This window comes from Thermobia domestica, chromosome 11 (genome assembly GCF_964235325.1).
Source record: "Thermobia domestica chromosome 11, izTheDome1.hap1.1, whole genome shotgun sequence".
In the NCBI taxonomy this organism is placed as follows: Eukaryota; Metazoa; Arthropoda; class Insecta; order Zygentoma; family Lepismatidae; genus Thermobia; species Thermobia domestica.
The window spans coordinates 97,056,123-97,080,186 of record NC_137464.1 but is presented as its reverse complement, the minus strand read 5'-3'; the positions used below and the strand labels follow the sequence as shown (position 1 = coordinate 97,080,186).

At 35.6% G+C, this 24,064-nt stretch overlaps 1 protein-coding gene across 7 annotated transcripts in view; it reads right to left on the bottom strand.

Annotated features, from left to right (window-relative positions):
- The window catches only part of Calx (sodium/calcium exchanger 3), a 646,863-nt gene that overhangs the window by 535,780 nt on the left and 87,019 nt on the right, over positions 1–24,064 (bottom strand). For all 7 annotated transcript variants that reach the window (XM_081730847.1, XM_081730846.1, XM_081730845.1 and 4 more), the window contains exon 2: positions 8,620–8,685. The gene's annotated coding sequence lies outside the window, so the exon portion shown is untranslated. The remainder of the gene's footprint in view (positions 1–8,619; positions 8,686–24,064) is intronic.

Here is a 24,064-nt window from a genome sequence, read left to right as displayed (position 1 = left end):
ATTAGATGTACCATAGAAAATTACAAAAAAATAAAATCTTAAATAAATTCTCACGCATAGAGATCATGTACAGGATATACAAGTTCTTCTTCCCCAAGATTTGAACATTACAGATAGCAATCTTTTTTAAATGTGGCCATGTATGGTTGAACGCGACATGTTCAGATGTTCAGTTCAGCTTCTCTTTTTGCCAAGTGATTTTGTTGGAGACACCGCAATTGACGGAGCGACGGCGGTACATGCTTCCTCACACATCTTCTTACATCTTTAGCATATTCAGAAGTAATCACACATTTCGTTAGGAGATGAGTCCTTGCCGAAGCGATCTTAAAACACAGTCATTATCTGTGTCATTGTTTACCATGTTTATGCTGGTTCGTTCAACCCGCATACCACTAACCGTTCCTTCACCGAGTAACTACAGCCACTCACAGCAGGTATGGCTTCACAATTCAAATGCTCCCGTGACCTTGGACACAGGGACACCAGACAATGCTGTCTATGACGGTGAAAACAGTCTTACCAATAACACAAATTAAAATTGTTACACTGAAATTGTTCTCCTGGTGCCCAAAGCTAGGGGTACGGGATTTTTCGGACATTCTGTAGAAATGAAATTAATTGCCTCCCTCCACACGAAGAAATTCCCAGAGGTTCATATGGCTTGGATCCCACTTTACGCTGTAGGTCCTCGTCTCATATAACCTCACTAAATAATAATAATAATAATAATAATAATAATAATAATAATAATAATAATAATAATAATAATAAACCACTTGCATATGCAACCATAAGTACATTTTCGATGTCTGTTCATCCGCATATTTATTGGTCGAGGTTGTCACACACATGCAGATTGGAATCTCAAGGGTTTCTTAATTTCGCCTTACAAAGCAAAATAACACTAATTTGCAGAATAGCGAAATTGAAAAATAAATAAGTAAAAACAAAGGGTATTATTATATTGGTTGAAAGGGCATGGTGAGGGTAGGCATTTCCTTATAATGCACTCAGGATGCTGTTTATGTTCAGCGCGGGCCTGAGTATGCCATAATTAAGGAGTTATGCATACCATGTGTCTGTCTGTCTGTTCATGTGTTTGGGGCACAAAAAAACTCCAGAATTACTTGATTAATTACTATCAATTTGACCAGGATGTATAGGATCAAAAGTTACGAATGGAGTTCGTTAATGGGCCCATCCACCGGAAATGGTAGAGCTAAACCATTTCCGGTTTTAGTCTTAATCACTACAGAGCAGAAACGATAATAGATAGTTGGAAGCAGTTTTTCTGTAAATCGATTAGGCAACCCATGTAGAGCAAAATAATAAGAGATGGCGAGAAGCATTTATCTCGAATCGTTTTTGCGTTCTAAGAATAGGTTTCTAGCTTATCCCTTAATCTTCTATATTAAACCGGAAGTGGCATAAGTCAGTCACTTCCGATTTTCGACGTTGATCGCAATAAAGTAAAAATGGTAATAGATAACGAAAAATGGTTTCCCCCCCAGTCAATTAAACTTCCCAAGGATATATTCCATCTGTCCTCTAGTCTCTCTACTAAAACCGGAAATATTTAATCACTTCCGGTTTCAATGTTAATTGAGAAAATTTCACGCCATACGAAATAAACACTTTGACGTGGTATACGCGTGAGATTGCTACTTATTGGTTTTCAGTAGAAAACTCTAATTTAATAAATAATAATAATATGGGACTACTTTTGTTTAAAACGCTTTTCTCAGTTCAGCCAGGAATTTAGTCCGCGAGGCCAGTAGGCTTATTTGCCCATTCGGCAGAGGTGAAGTGGTCAGTAACTTTCCTTGACGGCCATAAAAGTGTATGATAATCTGGATATTAGGAAGCTGAAGAAGGAAAGTAACGGATTTAGAAATAGGATTAGGGACACACACACACACATTTTATATATATATATATATAGCTAGATTATTTAGATATTTATGCCAATCTCCATAAATTTTTGTTCGGAGGGGTGCATGATTGGGACTACACTACAAGCCACTACATCTACGTAGTATTGAACTGGCATTCTTCTGCACTCGAAAAGACGATAAATATACGGTAATTGTAAACTACTTACACCTATATTTTCAGACAAAATGAACTAGATCAGGTAGAACTAGATTGTTTTTATAAGAACAGAAAGAATATAGATGAAGAGAGAAGATGAAGTCTTCATGCTACATCAAGCATTTCTCTAATAAACAGGTACCTATAGTTTTACTAAGAAAGTGTACAAATGTATATTAAATTAGTTTCTTTGGAGGGAAGTCCGGGACCTGTAGACCCCGCGTGGGCGCGCCTTTGATAAAAAAAAAAAAGTCACATTTCTGCGACACAAGGCTCTCTTATGTCTCATAGTAAGGACAGAATATCCTGATAAACAAGTTAAACGCACGCACGCGTCATTTCTGCTTTTAATTTTCGTTTTTTCTTCCTTCCCATTCTCGTTCCTTCTTCCTTTTTCTGGCTTTCGTGTAACGTTAGATATTTGACATTCTGTCATACACACACACACACACACACACACACACACACACACACACACACACACACACACACACACACACACACACACATACACACATACATATATACAAACAGACGCAGCGCGGCGTCATAAATGAGAGAAAAGTTTAAAAGAGTGTCACGTCATGTCAACACTTTCCTCAACAAGGCTTCATCATGTTTTCCTTGTTATAAACATGTTAAGTTTATGCCTTTCTTTTTTTTTCTTTTCTTTGTTTTTTGGAATACTATTCTTGAAGTAGTAAGTTAAAAGAGTGTCCTAAAAATATGGGTTATTTTGAAATCATATCATTTTGGCGACGCGACTTAGCGGAAGGGGAGATATTTAAAAATGATCGAAAATTACCAATAATAGTTTTCGGGGTCGTTGAAATGAACATCTGTGACACTTCCGATGCCGTGCCCCGCAACATAGGGGAGGGGGATATACAAAATCATCGAAAATGACCGATATTAGTGCCAAATCCATAGTTTTCAGGGTTGCTGAGATGAACAGTGACACTTCCGATGCCGTTTAAATTCAAATTCAGGTACGCAGCGTGGGGAGGAGAAGTGAGAAGAAATATAAAAATAATCGAAAGTGATCCATATCAGAGAGCGCTTTATGAAAGTAAAAAGTCACTGACTAATATTACTATTTTTGCTTAATTTAATGCAGCGAAGGGGGTAATTGATACTAGTTGAAAATAAAAAGAGATTATGAACTTTGAAGTAAGTGTGTTCATGGAGATAAATAATACAGAATATGCAATTAATTGTAAACATGGCCTGTTAATCATTCACAAGATGGCCTGTTTTGAAGATGACGTCGAAATGATGGCTAACTCCGTAAGTCACTTTGTTGTTTTGTTAAGATACTTCATACAGAATAAGTTATTTATGGATGTTAAACAAGGCTCATCGTCATCTGAATTGCTTCGTCACTAAGCACAATTTCCATGACTTCTTGAAAACTCGCGTTTTCTACAGGAGGTAGCCTTCCACAGCAATGATATTGAATGTATGGGCTGTAAAATGGTAGCCTTCTTCAAAACACGGAGGCCATTTTGTCAGTGATTAATATCTTACAATTATTTGCATACTCGGTACTATTTATCTTCATAAATATACTTGCTTCGAGGTTCATCTTCTTTCATTTTCAATTTCAAAATGTAGATCCTGTCAAGTCAGGAAGATGAGAACTTGGTATTAAAAGTAAGCTGACCCATGTCTCAGAGTATTCGAAAATTCCCGTTATAGGGAAGAAGAGGACATTTTCTATAATATCTTTCTTTACATGGAAAGCAATTCTGTCTGTTATTTTCTTGTTGATTACAGTGACGGTTTGCTCAGCACCAAAGCTATACGAAACGTGGGTCTATAGCTAAATGTAGGATCTAAACTACCGGGAATCGAACCTGGGTCTCCCACACCGTAAATGAGTACGGTAACTATATAAGATATGAGTGAGCTCGCCTCTTGTTTGCGACTACATCACGGGTTGAAAAGTTTAAAATGAATTTGGAGCATAGAACCTAGATTGACCTACATTTTTCATTTTAAGTTCATAAAAAAGGACGTGTTCTAAGAGAGTAGAAGGGGTTCAACATTTATTGAGAAAATACAGTTTTCTCACAAGTTCGTCAAGTTAGGAAGATGAAACTCTGTATATAAATTCTTCATTAAACATACGGGGACACATGTCCCAGCGTTCTAAGAGGGAACAGGAAAGTTTATGTTTTATAATCACATTGAAATCGACATTGTATGCTGTTTGTGATCGCGCCATAAGAAAACAACTGAATCATTTGCAATGAGTTTTGAATCATAGTTAATACCTACTGGAGTTTTTTCATGCCAATTTGATTGAAGGCTACATCGTACAAAAATAATAGGATTCAAGATTTATGTCTAAAATAGAGTATTTTATTGGTTAGTATCATTAAAATTCCTATGTACAATACTTTCTGTTTTTCCTACGTTTCTTTAGTACTTGCAGTGCTAAGTACACTACTACTGCACGGTAACGATCATCCATGTTGAGTGGACCCTAGACGCAAAACTTTTTCAGCGGATCGTCAGCATTTTCTCCGCAGTTGAAATGTTAAGCATTCTTTACTCCCATAACAATCGCAGTAACACAAAAAGAAGCCTCACAACATTGTCCACCATATGAACTTGTGTTTTTTTTCTTTTAAATTAAAATTGTATAGGATGTGACTATTAGAGAGTTGTGGGTAACTCAAATTGCAACTTTTAGTATTTGGAACTAACAGTACATTTTAAAGCACCTATAATGTGCAAGTGAGAGGTGTTAATAATTTGAGGATGTTTTACCATTGTTTGTTTATTGGTTAAACAGAACCGTGATAAAAATTGAAAAGCAAGTTAATGAACTAGTAAATATGCACAGTATTTATAATAAACTGCATTTGGTGTGTGTGTTGTGTTGTTTATGTAGCATGTTTGAGAGATATTATAATAGATGTGACTGTTAGGCTTAGAATGTTGTGGGTAGATTTTTGATAGAAGGTACAAAATTTCACGTTATGTAGATTTTCTTGAGAATGAAACTAATATATTTTGTTTCAGCTTTTCCTCGAGTATACTCTCAAATTTTTAGTACAATGAAGAGTACATTATATATACGAGTTATTAAAACGAAGTAGCTTTTTTGGTGTATTACTAAATAGATTTTTGTAATTTCTGATCTTTTTTCACTGCCATTTTAGGGAGTAACCTGAAGATAATATACTACTGGAAAGTGTTGAATTGCAGTAAAATAGTGTTTATAATTTGGTTAAAATTTTACACGTACTTTTAAGATGTTTGGATGAAATGTTGATCAATCAAAAGTCTTCTTGACATTAAACTAAAATTAAAAAAAAATTTTTAGCATACTGTTTGACGGTTGTGTTATTGTTTACAAACAGATTGTACAATGTTTTTTCAATAATGTAACAAAACAGTTTAGCACATTGACATACAATACCAGACATTGCTTATAACATACAAATACACAACAAGAAAAATGAGAATAATAAGATTTTAAAATATAGCTAAAATTTGTTTCTCAAAATTATGTTTTTATTTTTAAATAATGAAACTTGAAAACTATGGCTTCACAATAAGATGGCCACATCTCGAATTCTCTTCAAAAATAGAGTGCTAGGGATATAAAACTGGTACATAAACTCGTTAGTGAGAACAAGTAGATATATGTCACAGCGTTTCCAGAAATTCTGCTTTTAGCGACAAAAAAAAATTATATTAAAAAAATAACTTTGAAGTTGTCAGTTTCATCATCAGGAGAAAACGGTGAACAATTTCAAATGAATTTGTGAACACAGTTTGCACTTCAGCTGACACAGGCTTTTATCGTTTCACTTTGATTGAAATGAGTGTTCTAAAGGTGGAAACGTTTAAATTTATGGCAAAGAAAAAAAAGTATTCTTATCCTGCGCAGAACGGAAGCAAAGGCTGAAATACGAATTGCGAGACCGGAGGCCGACCATATGCAGAATCTGGAGGCGAAGTCTTAAGCTATCCGAATTCTAGTCTTGCGATAAAATAAAATTTGTTTTCAGAATTTGTTCATGAAAGTAAGCATTGCAACAAGTACAGTTGAATAATCACACCTTGCGCAGTAAATTATGTTTCCGGAAGCACCTTTCTTGAAAAAAAAAAAGTAATGTAATTTCAAACATTTTTTCTACATACAGAATTTGAATGTGCTGTTGTTGATGGTACAAGTGGAACTTGTAATATTAATCCGTCCGTCCGTTACTTCGCATGATAATTCTTGAACAGAAGTGAACTCTTCAAGTCCTTCAATACTATAATAGAGTTTATAGTGTTCAAGAATTTGCGACAGCCTTTGTAGTTAATGGTGCACATTTAAAGTATGCCTACCTTAATATTCATTCTTCAAACTAATAATAATTCATGGAAATATCAATGATCAACAAGGTATTATTGGAGCTGGTATGTTTAAACAAAAAGTATGTTTGACGTAAACATTTGTAGAGGAATATAAGGGACGCATGTATCTCTGGGTTTAATGTGAACAAAAAGTCATGAATAAATTTGATTTGCTGATATTGTTGATTTCTCATGTGTTGATATTTTGTTGAATCTGCAGAATGTTAAGATTCGTACTAAAGTAACTAGGAAATTGTACACTTCCCTTTTTTCCTTAATTGAAATTTGGATTGAAATTTTCGGGGGAAAGAGCTATGTGTAGGAAGTTGAAAAACCTGAGAAGGCCTGTGTGAAAAGTATCCAAACTTCTCTGTTTTCGGATAAACTATGTGGCGCAGGTTGGCCACAAGGAGGGGTCCGTTATATGTTTAGTCTCCAGATAATGTTATTTTCACTTGCAGCTGTTCTTATCCCGGAGTGGTTATGTGCGGTACTGTTATGTGATTTCGGCGTAAGTCTACGAGACGTGGGTGTAGGGATATGATCCAAACACAAAGCCATAATCAGCTGAGTGGATGTATGCAACTTCTCTATGGCCCTGAAAAGGCTTGCCAAGACACCAAAATGCTCACCAGGTAACTATTCATTGTGTTTTTAGATTGGCGTGACATTGTGTGTCAGGGGATGGCGTACAGTCAAATAGAAGTACTCTTTGGATATCGTCCACTGTTCACGCAACGCTCTCCGTCCAAATCGTGCTGATCTGTTGATCGCAAAAACTTGGGAACTACATCAGGATAATTCTCCCGTTCATGCTGCTCATAAGATTGTCTTTTTCGGCACAGCACATTATTCCAATCGTTCGTCGTACTTACTTCTCTTCAAACATGTTATTTTAGGCTATTCTCGAAATCAAAAGGTATATAAAAGGAACGCGGTTCCAGAAGAGCGGTTCCAGCCCTGTTCCGAGCGCTGCAGAAGACCACTGAAGTCGGTGTGTGGAAGTAGGAGGAAGCTAGTTTGAAAGGAAATATAACAACAAATACAAAAGTGAATGAATTTTTTTCCTGAACCATGGACGGATAGTTTTCAGACAAATCTTGTGTGTATATAAAAGTCTACCTTTCGGATCATTTTTCATAAGTATATCCATTTTACAGAGCTACACAAGCTCGTAGGTAATTCATAGAATATATTTCCATCTTTGGGAGCCTTTTATTCGCCGGGCTTTATTATCTCCACTATTGATGTAGCAAAATGATCAGCATTCACATCAGCATATTTGATGTGGAAGATCTGTATTCTATAACGTGGAATTGGATCTATGTTCGGTTGACTGAAATTTAAAGTGGGATCCCAACTGCTTAAAGTGGAATTCTAAGCAGTACTCTGGTGAGTCTTCGGTTTATGTCTCTCTTCCATTATCCCAGGGCCGTATATGGATCTAGACAGTTAACGATAATGGTCTCCACTGGACACTGCTATCACTTATATGTTAACGAATTAAAAATATATTTCTTAACATATGTTTAGAATAAAACGTTAGTAAGTAAGTATTTAAAACAATAGAATACCGCGTGAGTCAAAATGATGTTCCCTGTTTCGTTAATTTATTATTCGAACAGTGACGAGTTTTCCTTGTCAATATAATATTTTTTTGGAATATAATCGCAAGAAATTTTTTCTCTTTCTATTGCAGAGGCGGAATTACGTAGACGTCCACCAGGAGGCAGTTAGTCGAATGAGCAATATGCCTCCTACAGACCAGCAGAAAGCATTCTCTGTGTTTGATTTTCATGCAACTAAGTTCATTGTGTAAATTCAACGGCATTTCTGTGAAAAAATTTTAGAGTATTTGCGCCGCCACTTGCTACAACTGTGATTGAATTTCGTAAGCACATCACTGCAGCTGTGGCCGATATCGACCCTGACATGCTAGGGAGAGTTTGGCAGAAACTTGATTATAGACTAGATGTGTGTCATGTAATTCATGGACCGCATGCTGAACATTTATAATATGTTACAAAAAATCTTTTTGAGTTGATTAATCAGTGTGTGAAATCTTTGTTTATATACGTGTTTTTAAAAGGGGAAAAAAATGAAATCGGGAACACCATTTTGACACACCCTGTATATATATATATCTGATACCAAATGTTTTCTTACCAAGTAAAGAACAACTAAATATCTGCACTTCCTTTCACAAAGAGATGGAGGAGTCCGGTTGAAATCCTGGAAAGAATAAATTGAAATTATTTGTAGTTTTATATGGTTTGTATCATACTCAACCGATATACTAAAAGCTTATTCTAAAAGTAATTTCATTAGGTGTTTTTAACACGAATTCGCCCATACACTGGTGAAGATTTCATATCAGAAGAATATTTCTGAAATATGAACTGTTTGTACTTACTCATGGTTTTTAAGTTAAGAATTTAAATATTTTCTGGAAAGACTATTTGAAGATCTCTCACAAGGAAACATCTTATATTGATAGTAGCGTTGCCCAATCAAACAATGTGCAATCGACAGGGGAGTGAATAAAAGTTGAGAAATCCTAAGTTTTAAGGGCCGACACCCAGAAACACAGGAGATACAGAGGAAAGAAGAATCTAGAATCATGTGAAGATAGCAATGCAAAAGATACACTGGCACAGAAAGAACTTCAAAATAATTAAAGTAATCAAAATGACATTTACACAACAGTATAATAAGCAATCATTGTATACATAGACATGCTCAATAACATCATATGTAATGCAGTGTTGCCAACTGAGCACAAAATGATGTTTTGTTATTCAAATGTTAGCAACACTGTACACCATGACTTCACAGGTATGGTTCTAATTATAATTAGATTTTCTACATGTTATAATTTGTGTTCCGTGCCATTTACCTCTGTAAGTCGAATTTCTTTTGGAGCGGCCTCAATTACTCGAAGCTAAAGTTATATTCTGTTATGTAATTGTCATTGTTGCTAATGTGTACTGTAATTGTGTTCTACTCATGTCTAGACATGAAAGCCCCTTTCACTTGTTTCTAGGTCAATAACTTTTCTTCTTCCCTCCGCAAATTAGTCGAAGCTATTGTGCAGTCAAAGGAAATTTCGTTTCGAGTTATTGATTCTAAACGAATAAAACTTCGAGTTATAAAAGTTATATAGTCATTTTTAGTGAGAAACGCGGAAACTCAGTATCTCGAATTTTTGTTGTGGCCATCTTGATGACTCGAATCTTGATTATGCGAAAAACTCAATAACTCGAATTTTTATCTATTCTCTTCAGTTTCTAGTTGTCGAGTTCCCACTGTATAATAAACTAATTATAACTGGAATATGGCTTTGAGGCTTGCATCTATACAGCTGCATTAACGGTTCTGTCATTTCTGTTGGCCATTAAAAAAAAAAAAAAATTCATACACCGGATATATATATACGTATAATGAAAAGTGTTTATGGCACACGTTGAATCGAATTTCTTATCCACACTATCTATATACATTCATTCCTGCTCCCTCTTACAGTACGTCGAGGTACCACCGTAATCCTATAATACTGAAACCAGTAATTAAGCTTACACAGTCTATAGAAGAAAAGGAAACCAATTAATTAAACGGGATAAATAGTAAATGCGATCGGATTAAGACAAGAGACCTACTTTCTGTTGTTTTTTTTTTACGCGCTAATAAAAGCTAAACGCGTCAATGGTGCCCTATATATTTGCATTGTTGCTTTCTATAATAGATTTTTCCCACAGGACCAAATCTCTTTCTTTCTTTGATTCTGTGCTTCGTCGCCGTGTCCCAGTCATGAGTTCACCTCTTAGACTCTTGATCTGAACGAGGCAGGCTTGTACGTTCACCAAGAATAGAGTGCCTATGCCGTGCGCCTCCCGGGCCACCGGGGTAATTCTGAGCGCTCTGTTCCATCACAAAGAATGCTGTGGTTGAGATGTATTGCAGCATCCAAAGCCACCGTCGACCCACTTCTGTTGAAATCTTGTCTAGACTCACTTTCTCTCTTTCACGCACACACATAGAGACACAGACATAGTCAGACATAAGCATGCAGAATGACACACTGAGAAAACACATCCGAAAGAATTGTAAACGTTTTGTCAATCATGCAAATGAACTTTTAACAGATTGGGTTTTCACAGAGAGAGAAACAAAAAAACTTTCAAAGCTAGATCAGAAAGAACTCAAGGTTAAATATTAAGCATATTTAAATAAAATGCTTTATGTTCTTATCACTCGAGTTGGGAGTTTTTTGGTACAAAATTTAATGAAAAAGGTGCAAAATGTTTGTAAAAAAGCAAATGTTGAAAACAAGTGAAAATTTCAACCGTAAGTATTCATACAAACAGTACCAAGATAATTCCGTAATATATATAAGGACTCAAAATTCACTCCATTGAAATGTCTGCCCAAAACAAGTCCAAAAACACAGTCTTATTAAAGTTATAAGTCCGGAAAACTGTTTAAGTAAATAACATTTTGTTCTCTGGGAGGCTGCATCTCTGGTGACTACGTAAACATTTACATGTAGAAAAGCACTCAATAATAACGATTTGCAATAGCCGTGATTAGTCAATTTATTCAGTGATAAAACAAGAAAGAGAAAACGAATAAATTCTTCAAAATGTAAATTACACCGTTTCAACAGTTTATTTTAAGTCTAAATAACGAAAAAGATAAATTATATAGAAAACACACTTGTTACAAATCAACACATGAAAATGATACCTTCATAATATACAAGGATCCCATTAAGCCTCTCAGAATAGATAATATTGAAACTTACAGTGTGTATCTTTAAACGAACAATAACCTTTGAAAATATATCCGATGACTGTTGTCGAGAGCTTGGGCATGAATAAGAAACGAATATTTGTCTCTGCCAGTCACTTGATTAACAACCTAATAAACAAACTTGTACTTAACAACGGAGTAAAACCGTTTCACAATTTATGTGCATCAATAACTGTCGTTGTTGATAATGGTCGCGTGCATATAGTGTTTTCCTGAATTGAGTCGTTACAACCCCGTCGAAAGAGAAAGGCTATTTAGTGTTGTTGAAACTGAATGGCGAGTAACGGTCTGCTACGTTCTATCATAACATTTTAGTCCAAACAAGAACATGGAACTTTATTAAGGCTATAGAAGGCTATTTATTAACGCTATACCAAGCACAGTACCAAAGAGGAACAATGACAACCCATATTAAATTCAGAAGTTGTGAGCTAGTCATAACATTTTTAAGTGCAAGTTGAACCATTATTGTAAGAAGAGCAAATCAAAAGTTATTATTACTTTTATTTATTATTTTAATAATTATTATTACTTTTAATTAAAATGTGCTTTATTCAGAGGTAATCAACTGCATGAAAGTAAATGTATGAATTGCAATTATTTCGGCGTTATTATTTCGTGTGTCAGTGTTAGGAATATGTGTATCACTGTCAGGAATATGTGTGTCACTGTTAGAAGTATATTTATGACTGTTAGGAGTCTATGTGTCACTGATAATAGTACATTTATCGCTGTTAGGAATCTGTGTGTCACTGATACATTTATCACTGTTAGGAATCTGTGTGTCACTGTTAGAAGTATATTTGTCACTGTTAGGAGTCTATGTGTCACTGATAATAGTATATTTATCACTATTACAGGCCGGTAGACAGCCCAAAAATGTAGGGGGGGGCGGTAGGAGTTAGGGGGACCCGACCCAACCATATTATAGTTCATCAGCATATTGTAGTTCATTTGCAAGTCTAACATGAAAATTTTAGGAGAGGTAGTAAAAATTTAGGGAGCGGTCTCCCTAGACCCTCCCTGAATACGGGCCTGCACTGTTAGGAATCTGTGTGTTACTGTTAGTAGTATATTTGTCACTGTTAGGAGTCTATGTGTCACTGATAATAGTATATTTATCACAGTCAGGAATTTGTGTGTCACTGTTAGAAGTATATTTGTCACTGTTAGGAGTCTACTTGTCACTAATAGTATATATATATATATATATATATATATATATATATATATATCATTATTAGGAATCTGTGTGTCACTGTTAGGAGTCTATGTGTCAATGATGATAGTATATTTATCACAGTCAGGAAACTGTGTGTCACTGTTAAAAGTATATTTGTCACTGTTAGGAGTCTATGTGTCAATGATAATAGTATATTTATCACAGTTAGGAATCTGTGTGTCACTGTTAAAACAATTGATACAATCTGCTACTTAACGCTGTATTCAATAAATAAGCAAATAATAGATTCCTGCAGCAAAATAATAACTATCCAATTATTATTGGTGACAAACGATTACACTTTTTATAGCTCTTTCATACACAGCAACTGAGTTGCGCCACTAGAGTGAACGAAAATATAAACCAAGCAAGTGATAGAAGATACAGACACCTTTTTTTGTTTTTTCTGTATTTTATCTTTCTACACCCGAGTGTTTTCTCTGTAGTGAGACGGGGTTACAACGACACAAGAAATATATGGAAATATATAGCACCTAGCCTACTAGGCTATATTAGACGTAGATCTCTGACTTAATTCAAACCCAAGTACCTACTACCGGAAATCAAATCCGGTCTCCTGCACAAACAGCGAAGTTCTAACCACTTAGCCATGATGAATCCCATCAATGTAGTTTGGTTTTGTCAATAACATATTTTCCTCCTTTACGTCTTTCCTTAGTGGTTGAATAATAATAATAATAATAATAATAATAATAATAATAATAATAATAATAATAATAATAATAATAATAATAATAATAATAATAATAGATCCGGAAGTATTTCATTTGACAAAGATGGGTGGCTGGAAATCGAATGATTAATATTCAAAGAAGGGAACATAATAAGAACAGGATTATAAAGGTAATTTGAAAGATGGTAGTAATATAAACAATTAGGCAATAATCTGTTCCTGGTATCTTATGCGTTCATCATAGGGATCATATCACATTTTAACAGATATAGTTGTTTTATGCGCTTTTCGTCTTTGATCAGTAATCCAACTGTTTTTTTCTTTTTTGTTTATTACAAAAGATGCATTGGCAACCTTGTGCGGTGGCGGCTACTGCAGTGTCGCCGTGCGAAAGCTACTATCTAAGACAATACTTCTTCACGAGTAGCGTTAAGGAAGTTTTACTTAAATAATAATAATAATAATAATAATAATAATAATAATAATAATAATAATAATAATAATAATAATAATAATAATAATAATAATAATAATAATAATTGTATAACAGGTTCGCCTACTAACTATACCTCTTGGCTCCATCAGACACAGTGCAATACAAAAGAGAGTTACATCTTAATATAACAAGGACTCTCTTTTGTATTATACCGTACTGTGTTTGATGATGCGACGTTTAGTTACTTTGGCGAAACTGTTACACAATTATTATTACTTTTAATTAAAATTTGTTTTATTCAGAGATTTTAATTTCTTTCGTTAAGTCTTATCTCTGTGCAATATAAACAAAAATTAAAGTTTGAGTGGGTCATAATTTAGGGCTCTATATTATTAACCATACTGTATGCTGTCTTGCTAATGTCATAATGAATATCTTGATAAGGACATTGTGCAGCATCAGTTTTGTCTTAATAGGTCATGTAGTTACAATATACTATACATTTTTATGTTTATAAGAATATCATTTCTTTGTTAGATTTTCTCGAAAAGAACACGTGATGATTTACACTTACTTATTCCATTTTGTTCAGGTCGTTAAAATTCTTGGGTATCTTTGGCAACACTGCACTTAAGTTCTTTTCTTTCTTCCTTTTTTTTCATTCGATTCGCTTCCCCCTATGGTTTTATGTTCGAGAAACCTTTCTTTATGGCAAGGAGATCTACAGAAACATTCAACATCTTAAGTGCCCAGGGAGAATTTCCGCTCCCTGTTGTGACGAGCGGTAGACGAAGACAGGCTTCGCCAAATGAAGATGCACAAGGTCTGTCTGACTGTTTCTTTCATGCTTACGAACAACAGTTCAATATACAATAAGTAAACTACCTGGTCCTCTTCGCTTATAGTGAAAGTAAGACTCAGGAACACCAGGATCCTAAAGCGGTTTCCATTATCACAAGTATTAAACAATTGCATATAGGTTTTCCAATTCAATTAAAAAAAAAGCAAATGACAGCAGTAAATAGCAGATATGCGTGTATAGCGAGAAATACTATCGGCATATATATTGTATAGTTCAGTTGAGTTGTATATATAATGTGTCGAGTTGAGATATTAGCTTCTAATATTATAATATTAACTACAGCTGAAGCATACTGGCGCCATAGCTCAGTGGTAAAACGCTCACATCTTGTGTGAGGGGCTCTGGTTCGATCTCTGGTCATCTGAATTTTGTTGTGAACAACAATCCATTATTTCCTTTCATAATCAGTCGCTTACTTTCATTACTCACCCGTCTCCTTTAGCCGACAAGGCTTAAACGTGTCACCTAAAATTGAAAAATTTCATTTCTTATTTATCTACAATTGAAGAAATACAATTTTCGTTTTGCGTTTCTGCAATTTATATACATTTAAAAGAATTTTATGTATTACTATATATTTTGTTTACATAAAGGAATGGCCAGACAGTGGCGAACAGTGGCCAGACATATGAGAAACTGGGACTACAATTCAGTATGAGTGGAGAAACCATTCAGCAGCTCCTCCATCAACTTGCGAAGCACTACAAATTGGGTTGATGGGTTCCACTTGAGTTGTCTCCGGGTCAGAAGGCAACTCGAGCAGACACTTGTATTTCTTTGCTGTATTGTCTGAGGAAAGAGCCATTTTGGGACAGGATGTTGACATATTATGAGAAGTGGGTCCTGTACGAAGCTCCGCAGCGCCGTCATCATTGGTTAGCATCCCATGAACCGGTTCCAAAACAGCCGGAAACAGCACTGCAGAAGAAGTCTCCTGTGTGTTTGATGGACTGCTCGCACCATCGTGCATCTTAAACTGCTACTAGCTGGTCAGATCATCAATGCAATTGTGTATGTTAGCAGTTGAGCGGTGTTCAAGAGAAACTTAAAACTCTGGATCCAGCACTTCTGAATAGCAAAGGAGTCCTCCTGTTATAGCAACGCTAAGTCCCACGTGGCTAGGATGACCCAGGATACCATTCTAGGCCTTGAATGGGAAACATGATTGTATCCTCCATACTTTCCGGACATTTCGCCGTCCGATTATCACCTGTTCCATACCTTGAACAATCACCTTAGAGGACGCCAGTTAAAATTTGTAGTACAGGTGCAAAATGCACTTGACACCTTCTTTGCTTCTACCGCGATGGAATCCCTGACCTTCTAGAACGTTAGCAGAAGGTCGTCGATGCTGATGGGGACTATTTTTGATCTTCCAGATACATCTTAGGTGACATATCTATGTTCGAAGGAGGTGATGATAAAGCGACAGAACTTTCTTGGTTGCCTTTATATATGGTATATGGTCTATATGTATGGTAGATAAGTTACCAGCAGAAATCTTACAAAAGTGCAGAGCAGAGAGTTCAGAACAAATCGTATAAATTAATTAACAACGTTTATGAACAGAAGGTGGCGCCTACAAACTTCCAGATCAGCAAGATAATGGCAATACCAAAAACAACAAGTTCTGATAAATGCGAAAATCACAGAAAGATAAGCTTGTTTACGCATGCTTTAAAAATCTTAACAAAGTTAATCTGTAGAAAATTGGAATCTAAGATAAAAGAAGTACTAGCAGATGACCAGTTTGGGTTCAGGAAGAAAGCAGGAACGAGATACTTGTAATATGAGTTACTAGATGAAAGAATTCAAGTGAGAAAAACAACTTAAAAAGCATTTGTGGATATGGAAAAGCATTTTATAATTTCTAAATGAACAAAATGTTCAAAATTCTGAACGAAGCAGAAATAAACTTTAAGGAATGACGAATAATATATAACCTGTAGGAAGAACAGAAGACATCAATTGAGGTAAAAGGGGAGAGACGAGAAGCAGTAATTCAGAAAGGATTAGACATGGTTTAATCTCTATATTGAAGAAGCAATAAAAGAAATCAAGGAAATTCACATCATAGAAATAACTATGCATAGGCAATAAGTGCACACCCTTAGATTTGCGGACTATACCGTAATGTTAGCAGACATAGAGAAAAGTTACAGACAGGTCTAAACGGCATGTAACAGCTACTTAGCAGCAAACTCAACGTGAAGATTAACAAGAGTAAACCAAAAGTTACGAGATGCACTAGAAAAAGGCAAGGAAAATGAAGATCAAAATAAGAGATCATCTGGTCGAAGAAGTGTAAGAATTTTATTACTTAGGGAGTACAATAACGAGCGATAACAGGTACAAAGAAGACATAAAGTCTAGTATAGCTTAGGAGAAGAAAACATAACAAAAAAAAAAAAAGAATCTTCTAACCGGAAGTATCAACATAGAACTGAAAAGAAGGTTGATGAAAGCATGTGTGTGGAGTGTGATATTGTAGCGATGTGAGACATGGACTATGAGGAAAGGAAAAAGGAAAATAGAAGGCTCTGAAAGTGATGCTATAGAAGAATGATGAAAATTGTATGGCAGTACAAGATATCAAATCTGAGAGTATTGGAAATCGTAGGAGAAAATGGTGTATATTGAAGAATATTGCGAAAAGATGAGATAGGATGATAGGACACACTATGAAACATAGAGGAATCACGTTGGTAACTATAAAGGGAACTGCAGAAGAAAAATTACCTAGGGGAAGGCCACGATTCAAATATACAGACAAAATAATAGAAGATACAGGGAAGAAAAGCTACAAAGAAATCGAAAGTCTGGCGCAGGAGAGGGAAGGATGGGAAACTATGTCAAACCAATGGAGAGATTGCTGACCCGAGATGATAATGGCATTTAATTAAAACCCTCAATCTATTTTCTTTCTTCTTCAGGTTTCTAATATTGTGTTTTCCATATTCTTAAACAAATTATTTATCCTACCCGAGTTGTACTAGCCTAGTAGTCTCTTGCGGTAAGAAGGTTTAGCATGCTCTGGGAGCGAGAAAATTAACGTAATTGAAACAACACAGCATCAGTGCAGGCTTCTTTCAGCAAAGAAAGGGAGTGTTATGACTCCAGCTTGGTTTAAAATTTGATCAATGTTCCTTTTGCTTAAAATTTAATATACGTTGCTGTATTTTTATTTGCCCCATCGCAAACTTTTCCAAAGCAACTAATATTTTTGATAGTCGTAACTACTCATTTCATCTCGAATTAGAGACACGAAATATGGTTCTAATGCTATTTGGTAACAATGCCGTGCTGTGCAAAATCAGCGCCCGAGGCGAGAGTATACGACGACACCTCCCCCCGTACATATAAGTGAGATCGACAGACCAGCCGCGAAGCCCCATCATCGTTCGCGTGAAGCATTAAAAAAATTCAAAAATAAACCCTGCTTTTCCTTGATTTTGAGCAGATTTTATTACTTTTTTCCTTTCATTTTATATATATCTTTTCTCTTTTTCTCCCGAATTTTGCGCCCCTTACCTCGGCGCCGAGGCTGTCGCCCCATTCACCCCCCCAACATGGCACGGTCCTTTTTGTAACAGGGTTGTTTGATATTTGTTTCCTCTCTATGTTTCTTTCTTTGTAATGTAGCTATCATATATTGGTTTAAAATATGAAATCAGATTAAAACGAGAGGAAAAGAATATTTTGTCCTTTCCCCAAGAAAGGCTTTATAAATACAGTACTTGGAATAGGATATTATAACAGCTTATTATTTCTACTGAATATTTTTGTTCTTACTTCGTTTGTTCATACCAGAGATTGGCATCTTTAACAACTCTCATTCGTTCTCACCTATTCCCTCGCTCTCATCGCCTTCATCTTCAAATACTATTTAAGTCCTCACTCTCAATAAAATGTATGCTTTCGCCATTACTCTCCTTCACCCTCAAATAAAGAAATATTAATGCCGTTACCTCATTTATCCTCGCCCTCAAGTAGAAATGTAGCAATGAACCTCTGAGGGTAGGGTTGGATTCCGTAATATCAAAATGAATAAAGGTGTGCATCTCTGACTTTTACATTTTGAGGACCATTTTCAAGGTAGATATTATAAGATTTTCATTGTATAAATAGGTATGATTACTCTGTTTAATTACTTAATGTCTTTATATCTGAGACAAATTCAGAATCCTCTAATTTTGAGGCAAAAGTGGACTAGTGAGTTCATGCATTTCAACTGTCGCTTTCCTGGGATATTTAGTTAAGACTGCTGAAGGCTCCAAGAGCTCGGTCCATGACATCACGTGTTCGACTGTCATGTGACAGATACATAGGAGCAATGTGCCATGTTAATGTCGTGAAGTATGTGTTGTTGGGAAGCAGTAGATTCTCCAAGAGAAAGTCTCACATACTAGGTCATTCTGTTTACGTTAGCAGAGAGAAACATAGACTCGGCGCAAAAACCAGGTATTTGGTTTACGAAACTATTATAGGCGACGCTTATTTGAAAATAAATCAGGAGAATACCCACAACAGTCAATACAAATTAACCACTGAGGAAAACCATAGAAGACAAACCCTGGTAATTTGCGCGGTGGCTCAGTGGTAGAGCGTTCACCTCTGGTGCTTGGGGTCCCGGGTTCGATCCCAGCCCCCGCCAAGTGAACTTTGTGGTGGACAAACACCGTGCTCGTGGGTTTTCTCGGGGTTCTACCGTTTCCTCCCACTTTCTTCATTCCACCATTTCACTCATCTTTCATAATCACCGTCTCCTTTAGCCTAACCGGCATAACCGTGGGACGTAAAACTTAAAGATTTCATTTCATTTTTTCACCGGGAATCGAACCCTGCTCCCCATGTACAGTAATGGACACTTCTGGATGGTACACTTTTGCCTTATAGTTCTTTCTTGAACATCCCACACCACAAATTGTATTGATGAATGTATAGTAATTCAATAAAAAAAATGTATTAAGGTAATATAAAAATTCGAAACCTTATCAAAGAAAATGATTTCCAAATTTCACTTTCTAAGCAAAAACAGAACGATATGTATGGTAACTAGATAACACAGTTAATTGGAGCTCAACAGAGAACCCGTTTACAGTATACATGCCACCTAAAGCCTCACCACATTTGCATGTTACATTAGATAGGGCTCAACCCCTTTCCCTGACCCCAATCCTCTATAACCTTGCACCTTGTTTGTTGGGCTTACCACAAGTAGAAATCCATCAAAACATGTCAAAGCAGCATGACAGACAATGCAACTCCTCTTGACGTTGAAACACAATGCAACATTGATCTATTGCAACTGTTATTACATATTCTGTTGGCAACTGTCAAATGAAGAAATGGACCATAATATTTATTCTAATCGAAGCTAATTACTCGGAATACAACAATAACTGATCACATTTCTCTTTTTGTATTCCGTGTCAGACCTAACACCAATATTTCACTCGTTTTTTCCCTCTTCATTTCAAATAATGCCAATATTTATGTGGTCACACTAATCGAAACGCCATGAGTGAGAATACCAAATGTAAGATTCACTTGATCTACGTGTAGTTGTGTGCGTGTGACACTTAACTAACATCGAAGATCATACAGAGTGATATGCTTACTTGATATTCAATTATTCCTGAAACAATAAAATAGTCACTGTTATTTTGCGTAGATTAGGGTTTATCGTGGATTCCTGTGGATACCTAAAAATTTGTCTTAGACGCGAAAACAAATACTCTTTTTCTTCCACTGGAAAATAATCTTAGGACTTGGATGCTTTTCTTTAAAAGTAATGCACGAGTATATTTTAGCTTGTGATCAAGAGAGGAGAGAAAGTTGATAATCTCAATATTTTTGGCAATTTTTAATATTACAAGCAGTATATACTTACTGTTAGGAATATGTACGTAACTGTTAGGAATATGTACGTAACTGTTAGAAGTATGTACGTAATTGTTAAAAATGTACATAACTGTTAGAAATACGTACTAATTGTTAAAAATATACGTAACTGTTAGAAATATGTACTAATTGCTAAAAATGTACGTAACTGTTAGAAATATGTATGTAACTGTTAGGAATATATACATAACTGTTAGAAATATGTACGTAATTGTTAAAAATGTACGTAAGTGTTAGAAATATGAGTGTCTCCGTTGGGAGATGACAAAAAGAAAAACAGTAGATATAATCTGCTACTTCCCTGTGTATTTTTACATATACACTAAAAATAAATAAATAAGTAAATAAATAAATAATCAATAAATAAATAAAACTATAAATTGTCACCCACTTTTAAATGTTCCAAAAATCCATTTTTTTTTCCATTTTCTCGGAGTAAAATTAACGAATATGTTTTCTGAAAATCCATTTTAGATTTGACAAAGCCAACGAACATCACAAGTTCTCACCACTTAATGCACATAAATTCCCACCAGAGGGCATAACCCTCTAATAGGTACTATTCTTCGGCTAGCTTGCGCATGAAACGAAAATTGACAAAGCATTTCATAGTGTGCTTGATATACAGAAACGTATACGCAGAGGTAATACTGCTCTTTCCTGTATATCGTACATACATACGTAGATTGTTCTGGGATGAATAACATACCAAAGTCGTAACTTGTGGGGAGGGGGGAGAGGAAGAGGACCCCCAGGGAAGCTTCCCGCTGTTCGAGGGGGAGGGTAATTTAAGATAAAATTTCCTTACTCCATTTACGATACGAATATGAAATTATAAATGAAGCATCAAACAGATTCACTACATTACATAAACAAAACAGCACACAAAAGGTAAATAAAACAAAAATGAGTAGTGGGCCTATTTCAGTAAAAATGTCTACTATTAGGAGCCCTATAAGTAATATTTCTTTGTATGTCTTTGAGGTTTATCGATATTGCCTCCTTAATTAATTTGTCATGTATGGAACGCGCCCAGGGGTTGCGGGAGGGCCCACAGGTTCAAGGGTCCTCACAAAGAGTAAGAGAAAGATGGAAAGAAGGAGTTCTTTTCGAATTTTTCTGGAGGGCCCAAAACAATCTTTCCTAGGGGACCCAAATATTAATGCTTGCCCCTCCCCCCAGAGAAAAATCTAAGTGACGGCGCTGTAACATACATACGCTATGGTATTGATAACGAGGCAATTCTCGTTTTACGTTTTTTAAAAATTTCTGTAACATCATTAATCAGTATACATTTAAGAAATTGGATTAATATATCATTTTCTTCTGGTAGGAACCAATTTATCTAGGGCAGAATATTCAAGTAGCTAACTTAAGGTTCGAAATCTAAGGGACCAAATGGAGCTGAAACACCCGGCAAACTCAAACTCGCGAAGCCGCGAAACAAGCTATGTGAATTCACAGAGTTGTGCACGTTTCACACATTTTTTTTTTTTTTTTTTACAATACTTTCAGTTAGGTTACTTCTCTATTTGTTTGTTAGTGTCAAATCTTGCAACTTAAATTCCACGCACTTCGGCATTAACAAGTGTTCTGAACTTTAATACAGATACTTAAATCAAATTTTAATGCGATATATTACATATTTTTTTTACTATAGCTTATCGGTAGTAATAAAAATAATTATTTATAAATAATTACCGACTACCTGGTGCTTATACAACCCAAAATTTACAGAAGTTTCGTTGGTGGCCGACTTCTAGGTCTCCCGTTGACTTCATATCAAGAATTTGGACATAAAATACTATATGATCCCGCACATTGAAATCACGTAGTTAAACGATGTTAGTGATCCTGATGTAAAAGAAGTGCTCGAACAACTGAAACTGAAGTAAAAGAACAGTACTTGATGACGAGACGTCGTAATGACATAATACATGACTGCTGATATTTCAGTCCAAAGTTGCAGACAAACTTTTTCTTGTATTGAGATCCTGAACCTTATGCGTCGTTTGTCGGTTTCCCTAAACTTCTATTAATAAAAAAAGAACACTAAATTATTCCACACAAAAAATATTTTCTCCCTTTAAATGTGTTGAATACAAGCATTGTTTTTTAATTAATTTTTCAATTCATAATCCATTGATTATGTCTCAGTCAGTGAAGTTAGAATAGGCACTATTTACTACATAAATCTATGACTACAGGTCTGCGAGGATATCCGCGATTATATGCATTAATATCAGTGGCGTATTTAGGGGGGGGCTTCCGGGCTTAAGCCCCTCCCCGAAATCTTACTATAGTAAAGTATATGAAATATCTTGCAGAATTTTCACATTTTCAGGCAAAGCCCCCCCCCCCGAAACAAAATCGTAAATACGCCACTAATCAATATATATTTCGCCTTTCCGTATATATTCATTTTTAGCCATATTCAGATGGCGTATACAATTGTAGATATTTGTGAAGATACTAGAAGTTTCTTGATCGCTCTTCTAAACCCTATTAGTTATTTACGTTTTGTATTAAATGTAATTACTCTTTTGTGGTAAGTATTCCCCGGAACGAAGTTGGATTTCGTGTTTTTTTTTCGAAGTCTTATAATACATACGAAGTCGACTTAACGAGTTTGAGATGGCTTGTTCTTTCTCAAAGACTTTCTCTCTCCATTTCGCCTTTGCGTTCTGAACAAAGACTCTCATGTCTGATAAGTAATGAAAAACAGCAATTTGATCTGAAATTAATTGACAGGTATAGTATTATCAACTCGAGCATTTTCTAGTCAGAAATCAGCATCTTTATTTAAAGAGTACTTGCGCACGTATTTTCTATCAATTGTTTGTATCTGCTTGAATTTTATGGTATTTAATTTACTGTAGGTTCTACAATAGGAAGACATTGTATTTATTACTTGGTTTAAATTTTATTGATAATACTAGGATTCACAAAACTATAAAGGAGCTTGTAATGTTAGAAACTATTTTTGAAATAGTACTTGTTATACAACAAATAATTGAAGTTTATTTATATTTGTTCTTATTATTTGCGGATGAGGGTGCGGATACAGCTAGGTATGTTGCGGATGTGGGTGTGGATGCTATATTCTATATCCGCGCTGTGACCTTTATCTATAGGCTATGGAACCCGGGAGTCCAGTGCTGCATTGACAAAATGTCTCCATTGACTTCTACCCTTAACCACTGGATCCAATTTCAGTGGCGCTCTTTTCCAGTTTGCTTTCCAGTTATGTTTTGAAAGTTTTCCTACTTTCTTCCATTCTGGCTTGCCCCCCCTAGGCCCCCAGACTTAATGACCGTAACAATTTAGTAAACTGTATAAATTATGCAGTTCTTCGTTATAAACGGGCAATACAGTAATAATTAACAAATATACAGAAGTCCATCAAAACGAAATACACAATACACTCTAGTTGTAGTAAACACGAGAGAAATGGAAATTTGTAGAAGCATTGGTAGTTTAGGAATGCCACTCATTATATGATCTATTCCATGAGACGAATGGACGTTCGTAAAACTCTTGCGGTTGGTGATTACACCTATTTTTCACACACACTATAAGCTCTTTGTCATCTCGCCACAAAGATGAGCCTTCACTCGTCCGAACACATATAAATTCGTTGGTGCTAGGTTGGGAGTGTATGGGGATTCTGGCAGCAATGTTCAT